Below are 14060 nucleotides of genomic sequence, written 5' to 3'. Positions count from 1 at the left end.
CCTCCACAAATGGTGAGGCACGGCAGTACTCACCAGTAATATGCTGTAAGATCATTGCAACCTGTGCAATGTTGCACAACCTCGCAACTAAGAAGGCCACAGAGGTGGAATTGGAGGACTATGAAGACCATGACGATGACCAGGCACTACCTGCAGCTAACACAGTAGGAGTACCAACACCGACAGACGGCAGACAGAGACGGGCAGAGATCACACACAACTACTTTTGAGTAAGTATAGAGACACAGCAAGGGTTGAAATGCAATGAACGTAGTTTAATTGGCACTACGGTAAATGTCTGAAGACACAATTGTTACATCCTAAGTGTGCCTAGCACAACTGGGCGGACGGGGGTTACCTCACCCTCACATGTCCACTCGAATTTGGCAGCTTCACTGCCTGCGCCCATGCACTGCACTGCGTGATGCCTGAGGTTGGGTTTGTTCATTGTCTGCTGTGCCAGCACCTGTACTCTGGCGTCTGCTGCTCCTCCGAATTTCCGGGATAGGGGTGCTGCTCCTGCTACTGGTGTTGTCTGTGTCCCCTAAACCTTCACCTCCTGTGGTGGCTGACTGGTTAGTCAGCAGCACTTCCATTGCTGTAGTGACTCTCCCCATCCCCCTTGTGAGATCTGTGCAGCAGTGCACCAGCCCCTCCTGCATTTCAACAGAACGGCGACACAGCAGTGATGTCGCTGTTGCAAGACGGTGCATGCCCCTTGTCTGCTGTTGCATGCACTGCCTCTCCCTGCGCCTTTGTGCGCGGTCCTCATGGAGTTCATCACAAAGTGACATCACACACTGTGACATGTCCCTGACCCCATCGGCCATGTCCCTCATGCTGGCCGCCATTGATGTTATCCCCCGGTTCATGGTGTCAAAGTTTTTGTTCATTTGGCGCATTTGTCTGTGCACTGCACTAATTGCTTTCGCCTGCAGGCGCTGCACCTTGACCATTGTTGTCTCGAGGCCACGGAAGACACCCTCATCATGCCCACTCAAGCTTGCCTCCCGGACCCTACGACGTCTTGTGCCTCCGGATACAGTGACAGGAGTGGACGGAAGACCAGCTGTATTTCCTGCCATTGACTCCATTGGGATCTCACCCTCCCTTTCCTCATCAGAGGATGTTTGTAAGATCCTTAGCGGGGGAACGTCATGCCTCCTGGGCCTGCAGACGTCTGACACATCTGAGTCTGCTGGTGTGGCAAGTTGTTGTGGCTCATGTTGTGGTGAGTCAAGGAGCAGAGGAGATGCTTGCAGTTGCATGGTGGCTGCCTCTGGTGTGGCAGCTGCTTGTGTGCAGGGTGCTGGAGGTATTGCAGTGCTGGGCCCTGCACCCTGGCTTCTTCCTCACTCCCCTCCCTTTGGGGTTGTCTCTTCTCCCTCTCCTGCATTGTCTTGCGCGAAGTCTCTCCTGTGGACAGATATGGACAGTGGCTTAGTGGTGCTTTCACCGTGTATTTCTATATTAAATCACATATCATTTGCACTATTTCCTGGTCCTCCCCTGTCTCTAATTGTATTTTGTGGCATGCCTGACATTATTTCATGTTGCCTACTCTGATGTGTATTGTTATGAGTACCACTCCCATAATGCATTGCAGGTGGATACAGAAGCCTGTACTGGAGTTTCTCCACACACAGCCACATTGGGGGAGGGAGACAGGCAAGGGGTGAGGAATAATGGACATGTCCCTTACCTTTCTTTGATGCAGCTCGGGCTGAGCTGTCTGCATCACCAATTCCTACAACGCTCTCTGGCTCCAGTGTGGACTCCACGAGCTCTTCCAGATCCGTGAGTGCAGGTGCCCTGTTCTTTCCTCCACCTGTAGCATTGGCCTCTTTCATTCTTGCTGCCAATTTCTTTTTGGTAATGATCCTCAGATCATACCATCTCTTCTTCAGATCGTCCACTTCCCTGGTTGTCACTCCTATTGGTTTCACTTTTGACTGGATCCCCAGCCAGGTGTTCCTCTTCACAGCCTCTGCTACCTGCAGAGACTGCTTTCCAAAAATCTTGGAGTAGTGCTTTACCACCTCCTCCACCAGCACCTGAAGTTCACCTGTGCTGAACTTCATCTTCCTCTTCCTCTCTGCACCTTCCCTCTGGGAGTCTTGGGAATCAATTTGTAACTCCTGCACAGCTCAGCTTCACAACAGCCTGTCAGTGTGTAACTGCTCTCCTGGGTGATCAGTTACTCTGTACCTGCATGGGTGTGGCCACTTCCTGGTTGGGGGGTGGGGTGGATGCACAGGATTGGTTGATTGCTCTGTTGGTTGGCTGAGGGGCAGGGTGGAGGCAAGTGATTGGTTGATAGCTCAACTGCTTGCTTTTTTGTATCCCCGAGTCGGTATTTACCGAATCGGTATTTACCGAATCGGTAAATACCGATTCGGTAAATCCCATTCATTCCTATGGGCATCCAGGCCCATAGGAATGAATGGGATTTGCCGATTCGGTATTTGGTGATTCGGTAAATACCGACTCGGGGATTCCGAATTTTAACGAATCGGTATTTTTTACGGATTTTTTTCCTACATCTCATTTCCCTTTTCTAAAATACCGAATCAGTAAAATTCGGTATTTTAGAATCGGTAAAAATTAGTTACCTACATCTGGCCCCAAGTGTTTTACAAGTGCTGTGTTCTGTCCTTCGAGACCAGCCGAGGGGCGGGAATGTGAGCAAAACAAATTACCAGTGGCTAATCTCTATTCAGTCACCCCATCACATGTGTGTTTTTCTGTCAGACACCCATGAGACCCATCGCTTGCACAGGGCTCGAGCTGCACCTCGCTGAAGTGGCCACACAATGCCTTCTGAGGTGTGGGGCTCCTTGTGCTCCTGCTCGTGTGGCCCAACAGTTAGGGTGCAGCAGTGGCGGTTCGTCCATTGGGGGCGTTGGGGCATTGCCCCACTAGCCATGGACGACCGTCACTGACTGTGTGTCACTGTCTGGCATTGCGCATACCCAATACCGACACTACCGACAGTCATAATAACGCAAATGCATTTGAGGTCGGCGGGTCGCCGGTCGGGACGTCATCTCGATCGCGGAAGGACTGGTGGGGGCGGGCCTGCGGCAGTGAGTGGCAGGCTGGCAGATAGCAACAGCGTCAGCGTGGCAGGGAGGGCAGCAGCAGTGTGTGCGCATTTAGGACAAGTCATTTTCATGACTTGCCCACGCATGCGCACACACGCAGTAGCCCCTTCCCTCCTCCTCCTCCCCTAGCACTCAAACAGGCAGAGACCCGGGGGAGCCGGGTCTCATTATGGGCAGTATTAGCCCTGCACTTTAGCCAATCCTGGCGCAGTGGCGATCTTAATGCTGCGCCAGGATTGGCTGACTTACCGCGCACGAGAATGGTGGTCTCAGGAGAGTGAGGTGAGCGCGCAGGCCTCGTCAGGTCAGACCTTGTGACGTGACTTGTCGTGCCTGCCTTGCCTCATTCTTGGTGACGAAGTGTGAGAGTGTTTGTCGTCAGACAGTTCTGATGAAAGGCAGCACGTAAGTACTTAAAGTTGTGATTTAAAACTAGTTTTAAGTTAACCCCAACTCTGCAAGTGCCTGAGAACAGGCAGGGCGTGTAACACTTTGCTGCTGCCTTCAGGAAGCTTCCTTTACAGAAGCATGGAGGGCCCCTCCTCCGCTTCGTGAGACGGAATAATAAGGGGTTCAGAGCATGTGCTTAAGAGTCTCTGCTGGTTTGGGTACGGGCAGGGCCCTAAAGAGAGCCAGCTTATATCCAGGGAGCATGTGCTGGACTGCCATATGCTGCGCACCCTCCCTGGAGTTCACCGTCTGGGTAGGTTTCCAAAAAGCACACCGCTGAGGAGAGGGCACAGCACAGCCCATGCTGCTTCACCAAATATTATGTATTATTTCGGTACGTTCTATCCCAGTGAAAATCCAGTTAAGAGTCTGTCCAGCGAGCTCCCACGCGTTCCGTGTGCTCGTTACACCGCCGTGCAGCCGAGAGGAGGCTGATGGGCGGCTGACTGCTGCTCGCATGGCAATGACATTTCTATTCCTTCCTTAGCATCTAAAAGGGAACATCCTGTTCAGGTGAGGGCGGGGTGGAAGGGGGGAGGTGAGAATCAAAGGTAAAACCTTATGTACTTGAACCAGGAGTGGGTCCGACTCCGAACCATTACATGCTTGCAAAGCTCCTTGGCCTCGTTGTGTTGAGGGTGGAATGAACTTTGGGCGGTAATTCCGAGTACTGCCAGGCGATATGTAACTTTTAAATTTCGCACATATAGCTGTCAGTGACACAATTTTATATGCGACACATCAGCTGCTTCTACATTTCTTGCCAAACGCACTTTGCACTCTGGGACTTGCAGTCTTCTTTAACGGGGTGAGCCTAGGATGTACCAATAAGCACGGGACTTTTGATCTTGTGTAGTGAAGTTGGAGTTCGTGATGGCTTTGCAGACGATTTAGCAGAGTAAAGGCAGCTTTTCCATAGTGTAACTATTGTAGAAAACTTCTGTGTCATTCAAAACCCCACATATATGTCAGCATTTCTCATTAAGCCCAGGTTTTGCAATTGCGCAGCACAGTAGCATGTTATGATTTATTGAGCTTTCAACGCCAGTGTTGCCTCATTTTGAGAATATATGTCACCGAATTTCACAGCAATGTGCCTGCTTGAAACTTGCACAGCGGGGTTCTGGCAGTATCCCTGGTCCGCTCTACGTTGCATGAAATGCTCAGATAAAAATACAAATCTTTCCTTGCCTGGAGGGAATATTGCACCATGGAAGGACACCCACAGAGCTGCGGACAGCCATTCCTTTCCTATGCCTAATCAGGTAATGGTTTGCATCAAGTCCAACCCCTCAAAAAGTCCTGGTGTTTGCAAAGGCATGACTTGGCAGTGGATCTGTCGTAACATATGCTGCTGACAGCTATACTGTTGTAGATCCTACAGTATACCATGGCTTCTATTTATTTCAGAATAACCCGTGCTCATATCACAGTTTCATTAACTCAGAGCGAAATTCTGAATTGCTATTGGCGTTCAGAAAGTTGTCACGACAATTTACGCCTCACCACTTGCAAATGTCACCGTCCGCCACTGGGGTGCAGTCTTCGTATTACAGTAGGACAGGGCTGATTTTCATACGGCTGGTCCCTGCCTGAAGGGCCACAGTGAGGAAAACAATCATGCACTGGAGTGTGGTCTAGAGTATTTAACAGTGACTGAGATTAATTCACGCATTCCACTCATCACTTTTTAACTTTTCTCAGTGGGAGGCCCGGCCTATGACATGTATGCCCTGCCAAGGTTTGGCATGCACCTAGCTCACTATCCCACGAGACCCAATCTGTACCTCACTAACAATTCCCAAACAGGCCAACGCTGGTCTGAGTTTGCTTGTGATCCATTGGAGCAGGGATGTGGTCTGGTCTGCCAGTTTGGGTTGGACTGTTCCTGTTGGACCGAGGCTGATTTGCATAGGATTGGACTCTGTATTTAGTGGCACAGTGAGAATAAAATCATAAACTGAAATATGACTCAGAGTAATTAGCAGTGACTGAGATTAAGTCACAAATATCACATTTTGTTTTGTGGGTGTGTACCATCTTCAGAAAGTTTCGGATTTTTATCTCAGGACTTGTAAGACCATAGTGCAATGCAACCACACAGCCATAGCAATGGCAAGGGCCTGTTACACACATTCTACGTACCGCACCATACCTTAATAATCACCTTGCCATACCATACCATACAACTGGAAAAACAAAAATCAAAATGCTGCTGCCTGATGATGTCATGCAAGACATGTGGGCATTAGGCAGCAATGCAACTTGTCTAGGTCTGCATCAACCCTTCTCAATGCCAGCTTGCTAATCTCCTCTGATTGGGCCACTTTAATAATTGTTGTTTAGTTCCATTTCATGTGCAGCCTGCTTTTGCTTGTTGATAATTAATCCTGCATTTCCTCTCCAAGATCTCAAGCACTTGAGCTGTCATTTTTCTGATCTCTACCAGTAGCTCCATAAACATGGAGGAGGAAAGAAATGTCAGGCGCGTATTTTTTGATAGCAAGAGCACTATAGCTCAACAGTAACAGCATCACAACTGTTTAAGACACAAAGAAGGGCCCCCTCCTTAATACAGCCCACAAGGCACACATGAAACATGCTCCATGGTCCTATTTAGTACACCCTCTCTCTCGTGCTTAGAGAAAAACTATCATAATATTCAATCCGGTGCTCACATTTTGTCACTAGGGACAGCCAGTAAGAATCCCCCAATTAGTAAACCGTTGTACATTACATTTTACTACATGAGCCTAACTGTATTTTAACTCAGCAGCATAAAACGTTGCAAACCCATTGACCAAAAACCCCATGCGCATGTGAGTTATTGCTTCTATTGCTGCAGCATTCCTCAGCGCTTTTCACATATTACCCATTTATGTGCATGGTATTTGTTCCCTTTTCAGAAACTGTTCGAACGATCACAAAATAATCTGATGCCGACTAGGACTAGTAAAAGATAATGTGAGGTTACCTGAGGTCCATGTCCCCATCAATCCAGTAAGTGATGATGTTGGAAAGGCTGCCCCCGGGGCAGCAACCCATGATGAGAATAGAAACGGCCTGGGCCTGCTTCACACAGAATGCAGTTGCCAGCACATAAGCTGAGAGAGGCATGCACCCAAACTGGCACACCATTCCCACAAAGAGCGGCCAAGGTTTCTTAATGTGGGCCCACATCTTGCACAGCTCGACAGAACAGCCCAGCGAGAAGATAACCAGGGCAAGCATGGCAGAAATGACCCCTCCTAGAAGGTTGTGGACAGCGCTGTATTCCCCAACGCTAACTGTGCTTCTGTTGGTGGGGAGCAAGGACGTGTTGGTAGCGCTGTTCATCTTCTCCTGATGCTTGAAGCAGCTGCTTAATGGATGGCTGAAGTATTTATCAGAAAGCACAAGCTGTACTAGTGAACTGCAGCGCCTTTGAGCCAATCATCCCTGTCACACTGCTTGACTTCCATAACCAAGGTGGATGAATATTAACAGACCTTTTCCTTTTTCAAGAAATAGATCAAAGTCAACTTTATTCAAGTTCTTGTACTAAGACTTCTAGAAACAACTGAAAACTTTCCTCGAATCCGTGACATAATTGAAATATTCTCCTGGGCCTGCAGAACTCAATGGCATTCAGGCTATCCTTCTGACAGTATTGCCGCTGTTCCTGGAAATGCAGAAACCAGATACTACTGCAAGCGAAATTAACTTCCAAGGGCCTCCTTTGTAACCTTTAACTTTCACTTGCAGGTGGGAGCGCGGTCCAACAGGCAGGGCTCATTCTTGGAGTTTGGGGTCGGTGTAGAACATCTGCTTCAGGCAGCACAAGGGTTAAATGCAGTGACCAATCAGTCATCGTGATTTGATACAAAGGTGTAAGGTTTGTATTACCTCAAGTAAACATGTGCAGCTCTAGAAAAGTTAATATGGCTCTGGCTTCTACCATCTTGTATACCAAGCACAAGAGGGACAGGGGAAAAATTGTGCATGGGCAACCAGTTACAATCATGTGCGAATTTAACCTTGAGTTTGGCTCAGCTCAACGCCTCCGCACAGACGTGCATCGGCATCTTGGGGGTACATGGTCTCTTATGAGTTTGTGGCATGGGGATGGTTGTCAGCCCAGCCAAAACGTGGACACCCCAAAACCCTAACAGATTCTAGCACTCTGTCAGTGAGGAACACACCATAAAGTGGTAGAGCATTATCTCAGGATACCTATGATACTTGCCTTGCTGCCAGAAAACATACCGGGTCTGCCAGAAGGAACAGCCGGTTATCCATGAACACACAGACCTTTGAACGTACGTGATCCTAACAGTGGGGACATTCAACATAGGTCTAGTAGGGGTGTGCTATTAGCAAGTATAAGCACAGGGTATGTAAATGATTATCATGTTTATTTATTGTATGCAATTCTTTCTTATGTGGATATTCTGTCCTGGCCCAAAATAGAACATCCCAGCTCTGCAGAATGTTGGATGGGCTTTTTACCCATCCTCAATGCAGGGGAAGATCACGGACACTTCTCACAGGATAGGGTGAGGTACAGAAGAAGAGGGTACAGTGGCCTATGACTTTCCTCCAAGTACATTGTCAGAAAACTCCATTTTATATTTCCCACAGTACACAGTCAGTGAATACACAGGTAGCACAGCATCTTAAATATGATTGGTTGTATTAATTCAGTAAGAAACTGAGGGGCATATTTACAAGAAAGTGGCAGAGTGCGGGATAGCTCCAAACTTACTAACGCCGCACTCCATCACTTTAGAAGCGCAGGTATGTGCTATATTTACAATAATACGGAACACTCCTGCGTTTCTCCCTGTGCTGGTGCTAAATTTAGCTACCTGGCGCTAACGCAGGCACCCCTTGCACCAGAGTGTAAGGATGGCTGCTTTGAGGAAATGATTGTTTATGTGCAGGAAGGTGTCCCTCCCTGCACAGCAACAATCCAGAATGACGATTTGCAACTCCTATATGTGCTACATTGTGCAGTACACATAGAAGTTGAAAATCATCAGATTCTTAAATATTGCTGATATGCAAGAAAGGACATCTTCCTGCACATAAACAATCATTCATGGAATTTTGCTGTTTCTAAGTGTGTTGCACAATGCAATACACATAGGCCCACATGCATCAAGCATTTTTGCAGTCGCAGACGGTGCGATTCCTTAAAATCGGCCGTTTGCGAATGCAAAAGTGCTTGTTGGGATGCATCATGCCATTTTAGAAGTCGCATCTTTTTTACGATTTCTAAAATTGCATTAGCATTTAAGAAATCGCAATTGTGCGATTTCTTAAATGCTATGCATCATTGTAGAAAAATATTCTTTTTTTAAAATTGGAAGTGCAAATTACCACGAAGTTCAACTTCGTGGTAAATTGCGAAATTGATTAAATATGCACAAAAATGCATTTTTTAAACTGTAAAGTTACACACACACATGTCCTTAGGACATGTGTGTATGTAACTTATGCTGAAAAGTACATTTCAGGGGTGCATGGGGGGGTCCTTTGGACCCCCCCCTGCACCCATGAAATTTTCTAAGTGCCACTCGCAATTTCCATTGACTCCTATGGGCCTTTTGGCCCATAGGAATCAATGGAAATTGCGAAAATGAAGTTAAGAAATCGGTATTTCTTTGGGATTCGGTAAAAAATGCGATTTTTACCGAATCCCACAAGAATACCGAAAATATTGATGCATATCATTTTGCATTTCTTAATTTGCGATTCCTTATTTTTCGCAAATTAAGAAATGCAAAAAGACACAATGATGCATGTGGGCCATAGAAACAGCACAAATGAGGAGAAATAAAGCATTTCTCCTCATTTCCCCATGACAAGACCAGGTTCTCCCTGGTCTTAATTCTGACGATGCCTCCTATTTACGCCATCCTTGTAAATAGGAGCAGTGTCAAAATCAATGGGTGATGGGGTGGAACGCTCACCAAAACGCCCATTGCCCACCCCTTTCACTCTAAGTCTAGCGTTAATGGTGGCCTTATTTACAAGGCGACGTTAGGTAAGCCCCCATCATCACAGGTACGTTGCAAAAAGTGACGTTCCTGTGGTGATAGGGGCTGGTAAATTCATTCAGAACTGATGTTCTGATGCTGTTTTTTTCTGTCTGTCTGTCACGAAACGAAAAACAAATAGTTCAAGTTCATTTTTATTGTTTGATTAATTAAAATCATTACAATTCCCCCTGAAGTGAATAAAAGATAATTTAGGAGATTACATTACAGTCCCAATTTTAAAATGCACCTGATTTTAAAACAATACCAAGGTTACGGTACTTACATACAAAATGCTTATTGTCAAAAATCATATATAAGGGTTCCTACTTTAACAGCATTCTCCTGACATAAACCCCTTTTTGCTCTTTAACTTTTTGGTATGGTCCCTCCCAGTCACATGAATAAAAACGCAAAAAGACGGGCTATCAAATTAAGCAGCATAATACAACACCGCTAGGGGCTAAAATTTCAAACTCAGTACAACAAATTTAACGGTGTGTAAACCCCTTAAGGAAGACAATAGTAATAATGAGGTCCCAATGTTCGACTGTAGTTTTCTGGGCTGTCTTTTTATTTGAGGCCTACAGCTAGGCGGGGTCGTTTAGTGGGTTGACATTCTGGCCGCTTGATTAATATGGAGATTCAACTGTTGCCTGGTTATGTAAATCCTACTTATTTTGTTTGTTCTTCATCGGCTTGCCGTAAAAGTCTGTTAACCATTGTCATGTATTTGACCCCCCGGCAAGCCAGGATGTTGGACGTGCCCTCCAGCCAGCATGTCACCGCTTGCCTGCTTGAACTAATGTTCAGCTCGTTGAAGAAAAATTTTAAGTGCTGTTTCCTCTGGTCCAGAACAGCTGGACAGGCACATAATAAGTGGGGTAAAGATTCTTGTTTAAAGCCACATAGTCGACAGATCTCCGATTGAAAGGCCTTTTTCCACGATGGATACAGGTACTTTGAGTCGTGCACAAGCATTCGAAAGTATATAAAGCTCTTTTTTAGCTGTGAGCTGAAGTGGGCAGATAAATATGCTTGTGGCCTTAAAGATCTGTAGGAGTTAATGACTGTCAACCCGTGCTGGCGCTTGGTGATTGCCTTTTTGTCAGCAAGGATTTCTTTTTTGCTGCGATGTTTGCTGCTTTGCCAAGGATTACTCTGTCTTCCCCATTTTCCCATACTGTTTGTAGTTCCAGCTCGGCCAGAGAGGTTCTCAGAAAGCTTCCCCAGGAGTTCGGTCTTTCGAGATTCATCTGCTGCTTAATTTTGTCCCAGCATAATCTGTTCAAGGTGTCCGGTTTTTGGAGCGGAATTTATGACAAAGTTTAACAAAGCCGCTCATTTCCCGGAATTTCTGGTGCTGAAGGCTGAATTCCAGTCTGACCTGGGAGGGGGAAGCTGATTTTGGCAGGTCAAAAACGGCCTTATACATCTTTGTCTGCAGCTCATTCAATAAGTGCGCTTCCTTGCCACACCAGGGAGCCAGGCCGTAGGACAGGCTGGGCTAGATTTGGGCAGCCATAACTTTTAACAGGTGAATGTAATTCGGACTGTCCATTTTATTACGTAGTAATCTATATGCATAGATTAGTGATTGAGCTTTTGCTTTTAGTGCCAATTTATGTTCTTTATGAGATGTGCCCTGCCCAATTGTTATGCCCAGATATTTGTATGAGAGCTGCTCCTCCACGATTGCCACTTTGGCCGACCATTTAAACTTGTTTTTTTTGGCATCCACTAAGCGAACAATTTTTGTTTTTTCTTTATTTAGCTCCAGTTGTTCCTGATCCAAGAAAGCTGCTAAGTTGTTTATTGATCTCTGTAAGCCAATAGGAATTTGGCTCAGCAAAACAATATCGTCTGCATATTGTAGGATGTCAACTGACTCATTGGCCATGTTCGGTGGGTGGGAATGGTGTTTTTCAATGTATGATGCAATGTCTGAGAGGAACAACTAAATAGGCTGGGAGCTAAGACGCAGCCTTGTTTCAAGCCTCGTTGCGTATGGATGCTTGGGGTTGTACTGAACCCATCGCCCAGCTTAACTCTTGCCCAGGTGTCCGTGTACAGGGAAATTATGGCATTGAGCATTGCGCTTGGCAAGCCCCATTCATTAAGTTTCTTCCAGAGATGACTCCTGCTTACTCTGTCAAAGGCAGATTTGATGTCCACAAAACACGCAAATAGCCGAGATATTTTTTTGGGAGCTTTTTCGATTAGGAGTGCTAGAATGGTGAGGTTAGTTGTGGTGCCCACCCCTTGCCTGAAACCCGTCTGAAACTTGGGGATTATGTTCTTCTCCTCCATCCAGTCTTGCAGCTGGACTGGCAGGCAAGATGCATAAAGCTTAGTTTCTACATCCATCAATGAGATCAGTCTATAGTTTCCCATCTTGTGATGGTCTCCCTTTTTAAATATGGGGTGGATGATATTCCCCTTCCAGGATGCCGGGATGTTGGTCTGAGTGTAGATCTCGTTGAAGAGGGGAGTGAGATGGGAGGACCAAAACTCTGGATCGTTCTTAAAGATGACATTAGGAAGGCCATTTGGACCTGCCGCTCCCTCGGTCTTAAGTTTTAACATAAAACCTCTTAGTTCCTTCGCATTAGTCAGAGTATCCGGCTCATTACTAAATGACTCTGATCTTGATGATCTGCCTTCCGCGTATTCTGGGGTGGAAGATGATTGTGTTTCTTCCTGGTCGAGATGCCGCCCACGGGGCCTTCCTGCGAGTCCCATTGCTGTATTGCTATATAGAGATTGCACGTGGTGAATCCACGTATCTTCTCCGATTCCCACTTCTTGTGTAATGTTGGGCCATTGACAGTTTGTTTATTATACCCCAAAAGTCACTACTATTGGGCTTTTTGCTTGCAGTCAATAATTGTAACCAGATGGTCCCTTTGTACGCTATTTTTGCGCTCCTCAGGTTCCTCCTGTAGTTGCTCCTCAGATCGCACAGCTTCAGTTTTTCTGTTTTACGACCCATTTTTGCTGCTTGTGATTGAAATCGCACCTCTCTTGCTATCTCTCTTTTTTGTTTTCTTAGAACTTGGTTGAACCAGGGTTCGCTTTTGATCACCATTCTTGAAGTGCTGCCCAGAGTGGCGGGGAATGTTTGGACTAATAACTGGGCCAACTGTTCCCAGGTATTAACACAATCATTTTCTGCTTGAGGGCCCTGTTTGTAAAAGAAGTCCCTGGCTGTCTCCTGAATAAATTGAGGTGCCACTCCCCGCCATTTTAACTTTCGAAGATTACATTTTTCAGGGGGTTGCGTAATAGACTTGATTTTTTGTGCAGGCTTTACTTTGATATTTATTATTAGGATGAGAGGAAGATGGTCGCTTTCGACTCGTGGAGTGATTTTAAATGTGTCGATTTGTGGGAGCAAGTTGTTACTAATGATGGTAAAGTCTATCGTTGAGAATACTTTTCCACTTAAATATGTTGCAGCAGCTGGAATATCCCCTGGAGTATTGCCGTTCAGGATTGTCAAATCGAGAGATTCTAATTCGTTCGCTAATGCTCTCGCTCCCTGAATATCTTGTCTTTTACTTCTGAACAGAGTGCTCGCTGTGAGATTGCAATTGAAGTCACCCAAAATAACTATTTGAGAGTGCTGGTGACTTCTCTGCATTGATTTTATTAATTTCGTTAGGATTTTGTGTTTTCCTTTCTGCTTTTTTCTTTCCAGATGAATATAGACATTGATTAATAAGAGTTGCCACTTTAATTCGTCGGACGCGTGTTTACCACTTAGTTTGGTCGCTTGGATCCAGTTAGCCCTCGTGTCTAGTTCTTCTGTTGACCAGTCCCGCTTTTGTGTAACGTATGTTGATAGGCCCCCTCTTGGATACCCGAAACTAGAGAATCTTTCAGCCAGGCGGTGGTGTTCTATGAATCCGGAAATTGAAGTTGGAACCAGATTCCAAGTTTCCTGGAGCAGGATTATGTCTTGTTCAATAAAGAATGATAAGGTTTCGTGGTCTTGCCCCATATCTTTAAATCCGTGGACATTCCATGAGCAGAACGTGAGGTTGGCTAGACATAGGTCTTCCACTTTGGGGGCCGTCCTCCTTGCTGCTCTTGTGCTTTTATTATATTCATTAGGGATGCTTATTATTTAGTGTTTTAGACACCCAAGACCAGTCCCTGGTTTCCTGTGAACTGCCCTCCATGTTTCCGTGGCTTTCCCTTGTATTGTGCCTGTTCTCGTTGGGGGATATTGCGGGCGAGTTGGAACGTGCACCACGTACACATGTGATGTGGCTTTTCCCCGGAGTGTCCACCTCTTTTGGATTTTCAAGGAGGGGATGCGGATACCTTGGGCATTTGTGGGCCTTCAGAATAATTCCCCAGGCTCCGAACCTTGCAGTCATTGAAGATATTTTATCCACCAGGTTCCTAGAGGACGAGGTTGTCAGAGTCTCTTCAGCTACCATCCTTGTTGTTTGTTTGAATTCTACCGATATTAAGTCTC

The sequence above is a fragment of the Lissotriton helveticus genome, chromosome 2_1, assembly GCF_964261635.1.
Source record: "Lissotriton helveticus chromosome 2_1, aLisHel1.1, whole genome shotgun sequence".
Lineage (NCBI taxonomy): Eukaryota > Metazoa > Chordata > Amphibia > Caudata > Salamandridae > Lissotriton > Lissotriton helveticus.
Note: the sequence above shows the minus strand (reverse complement) of the source record.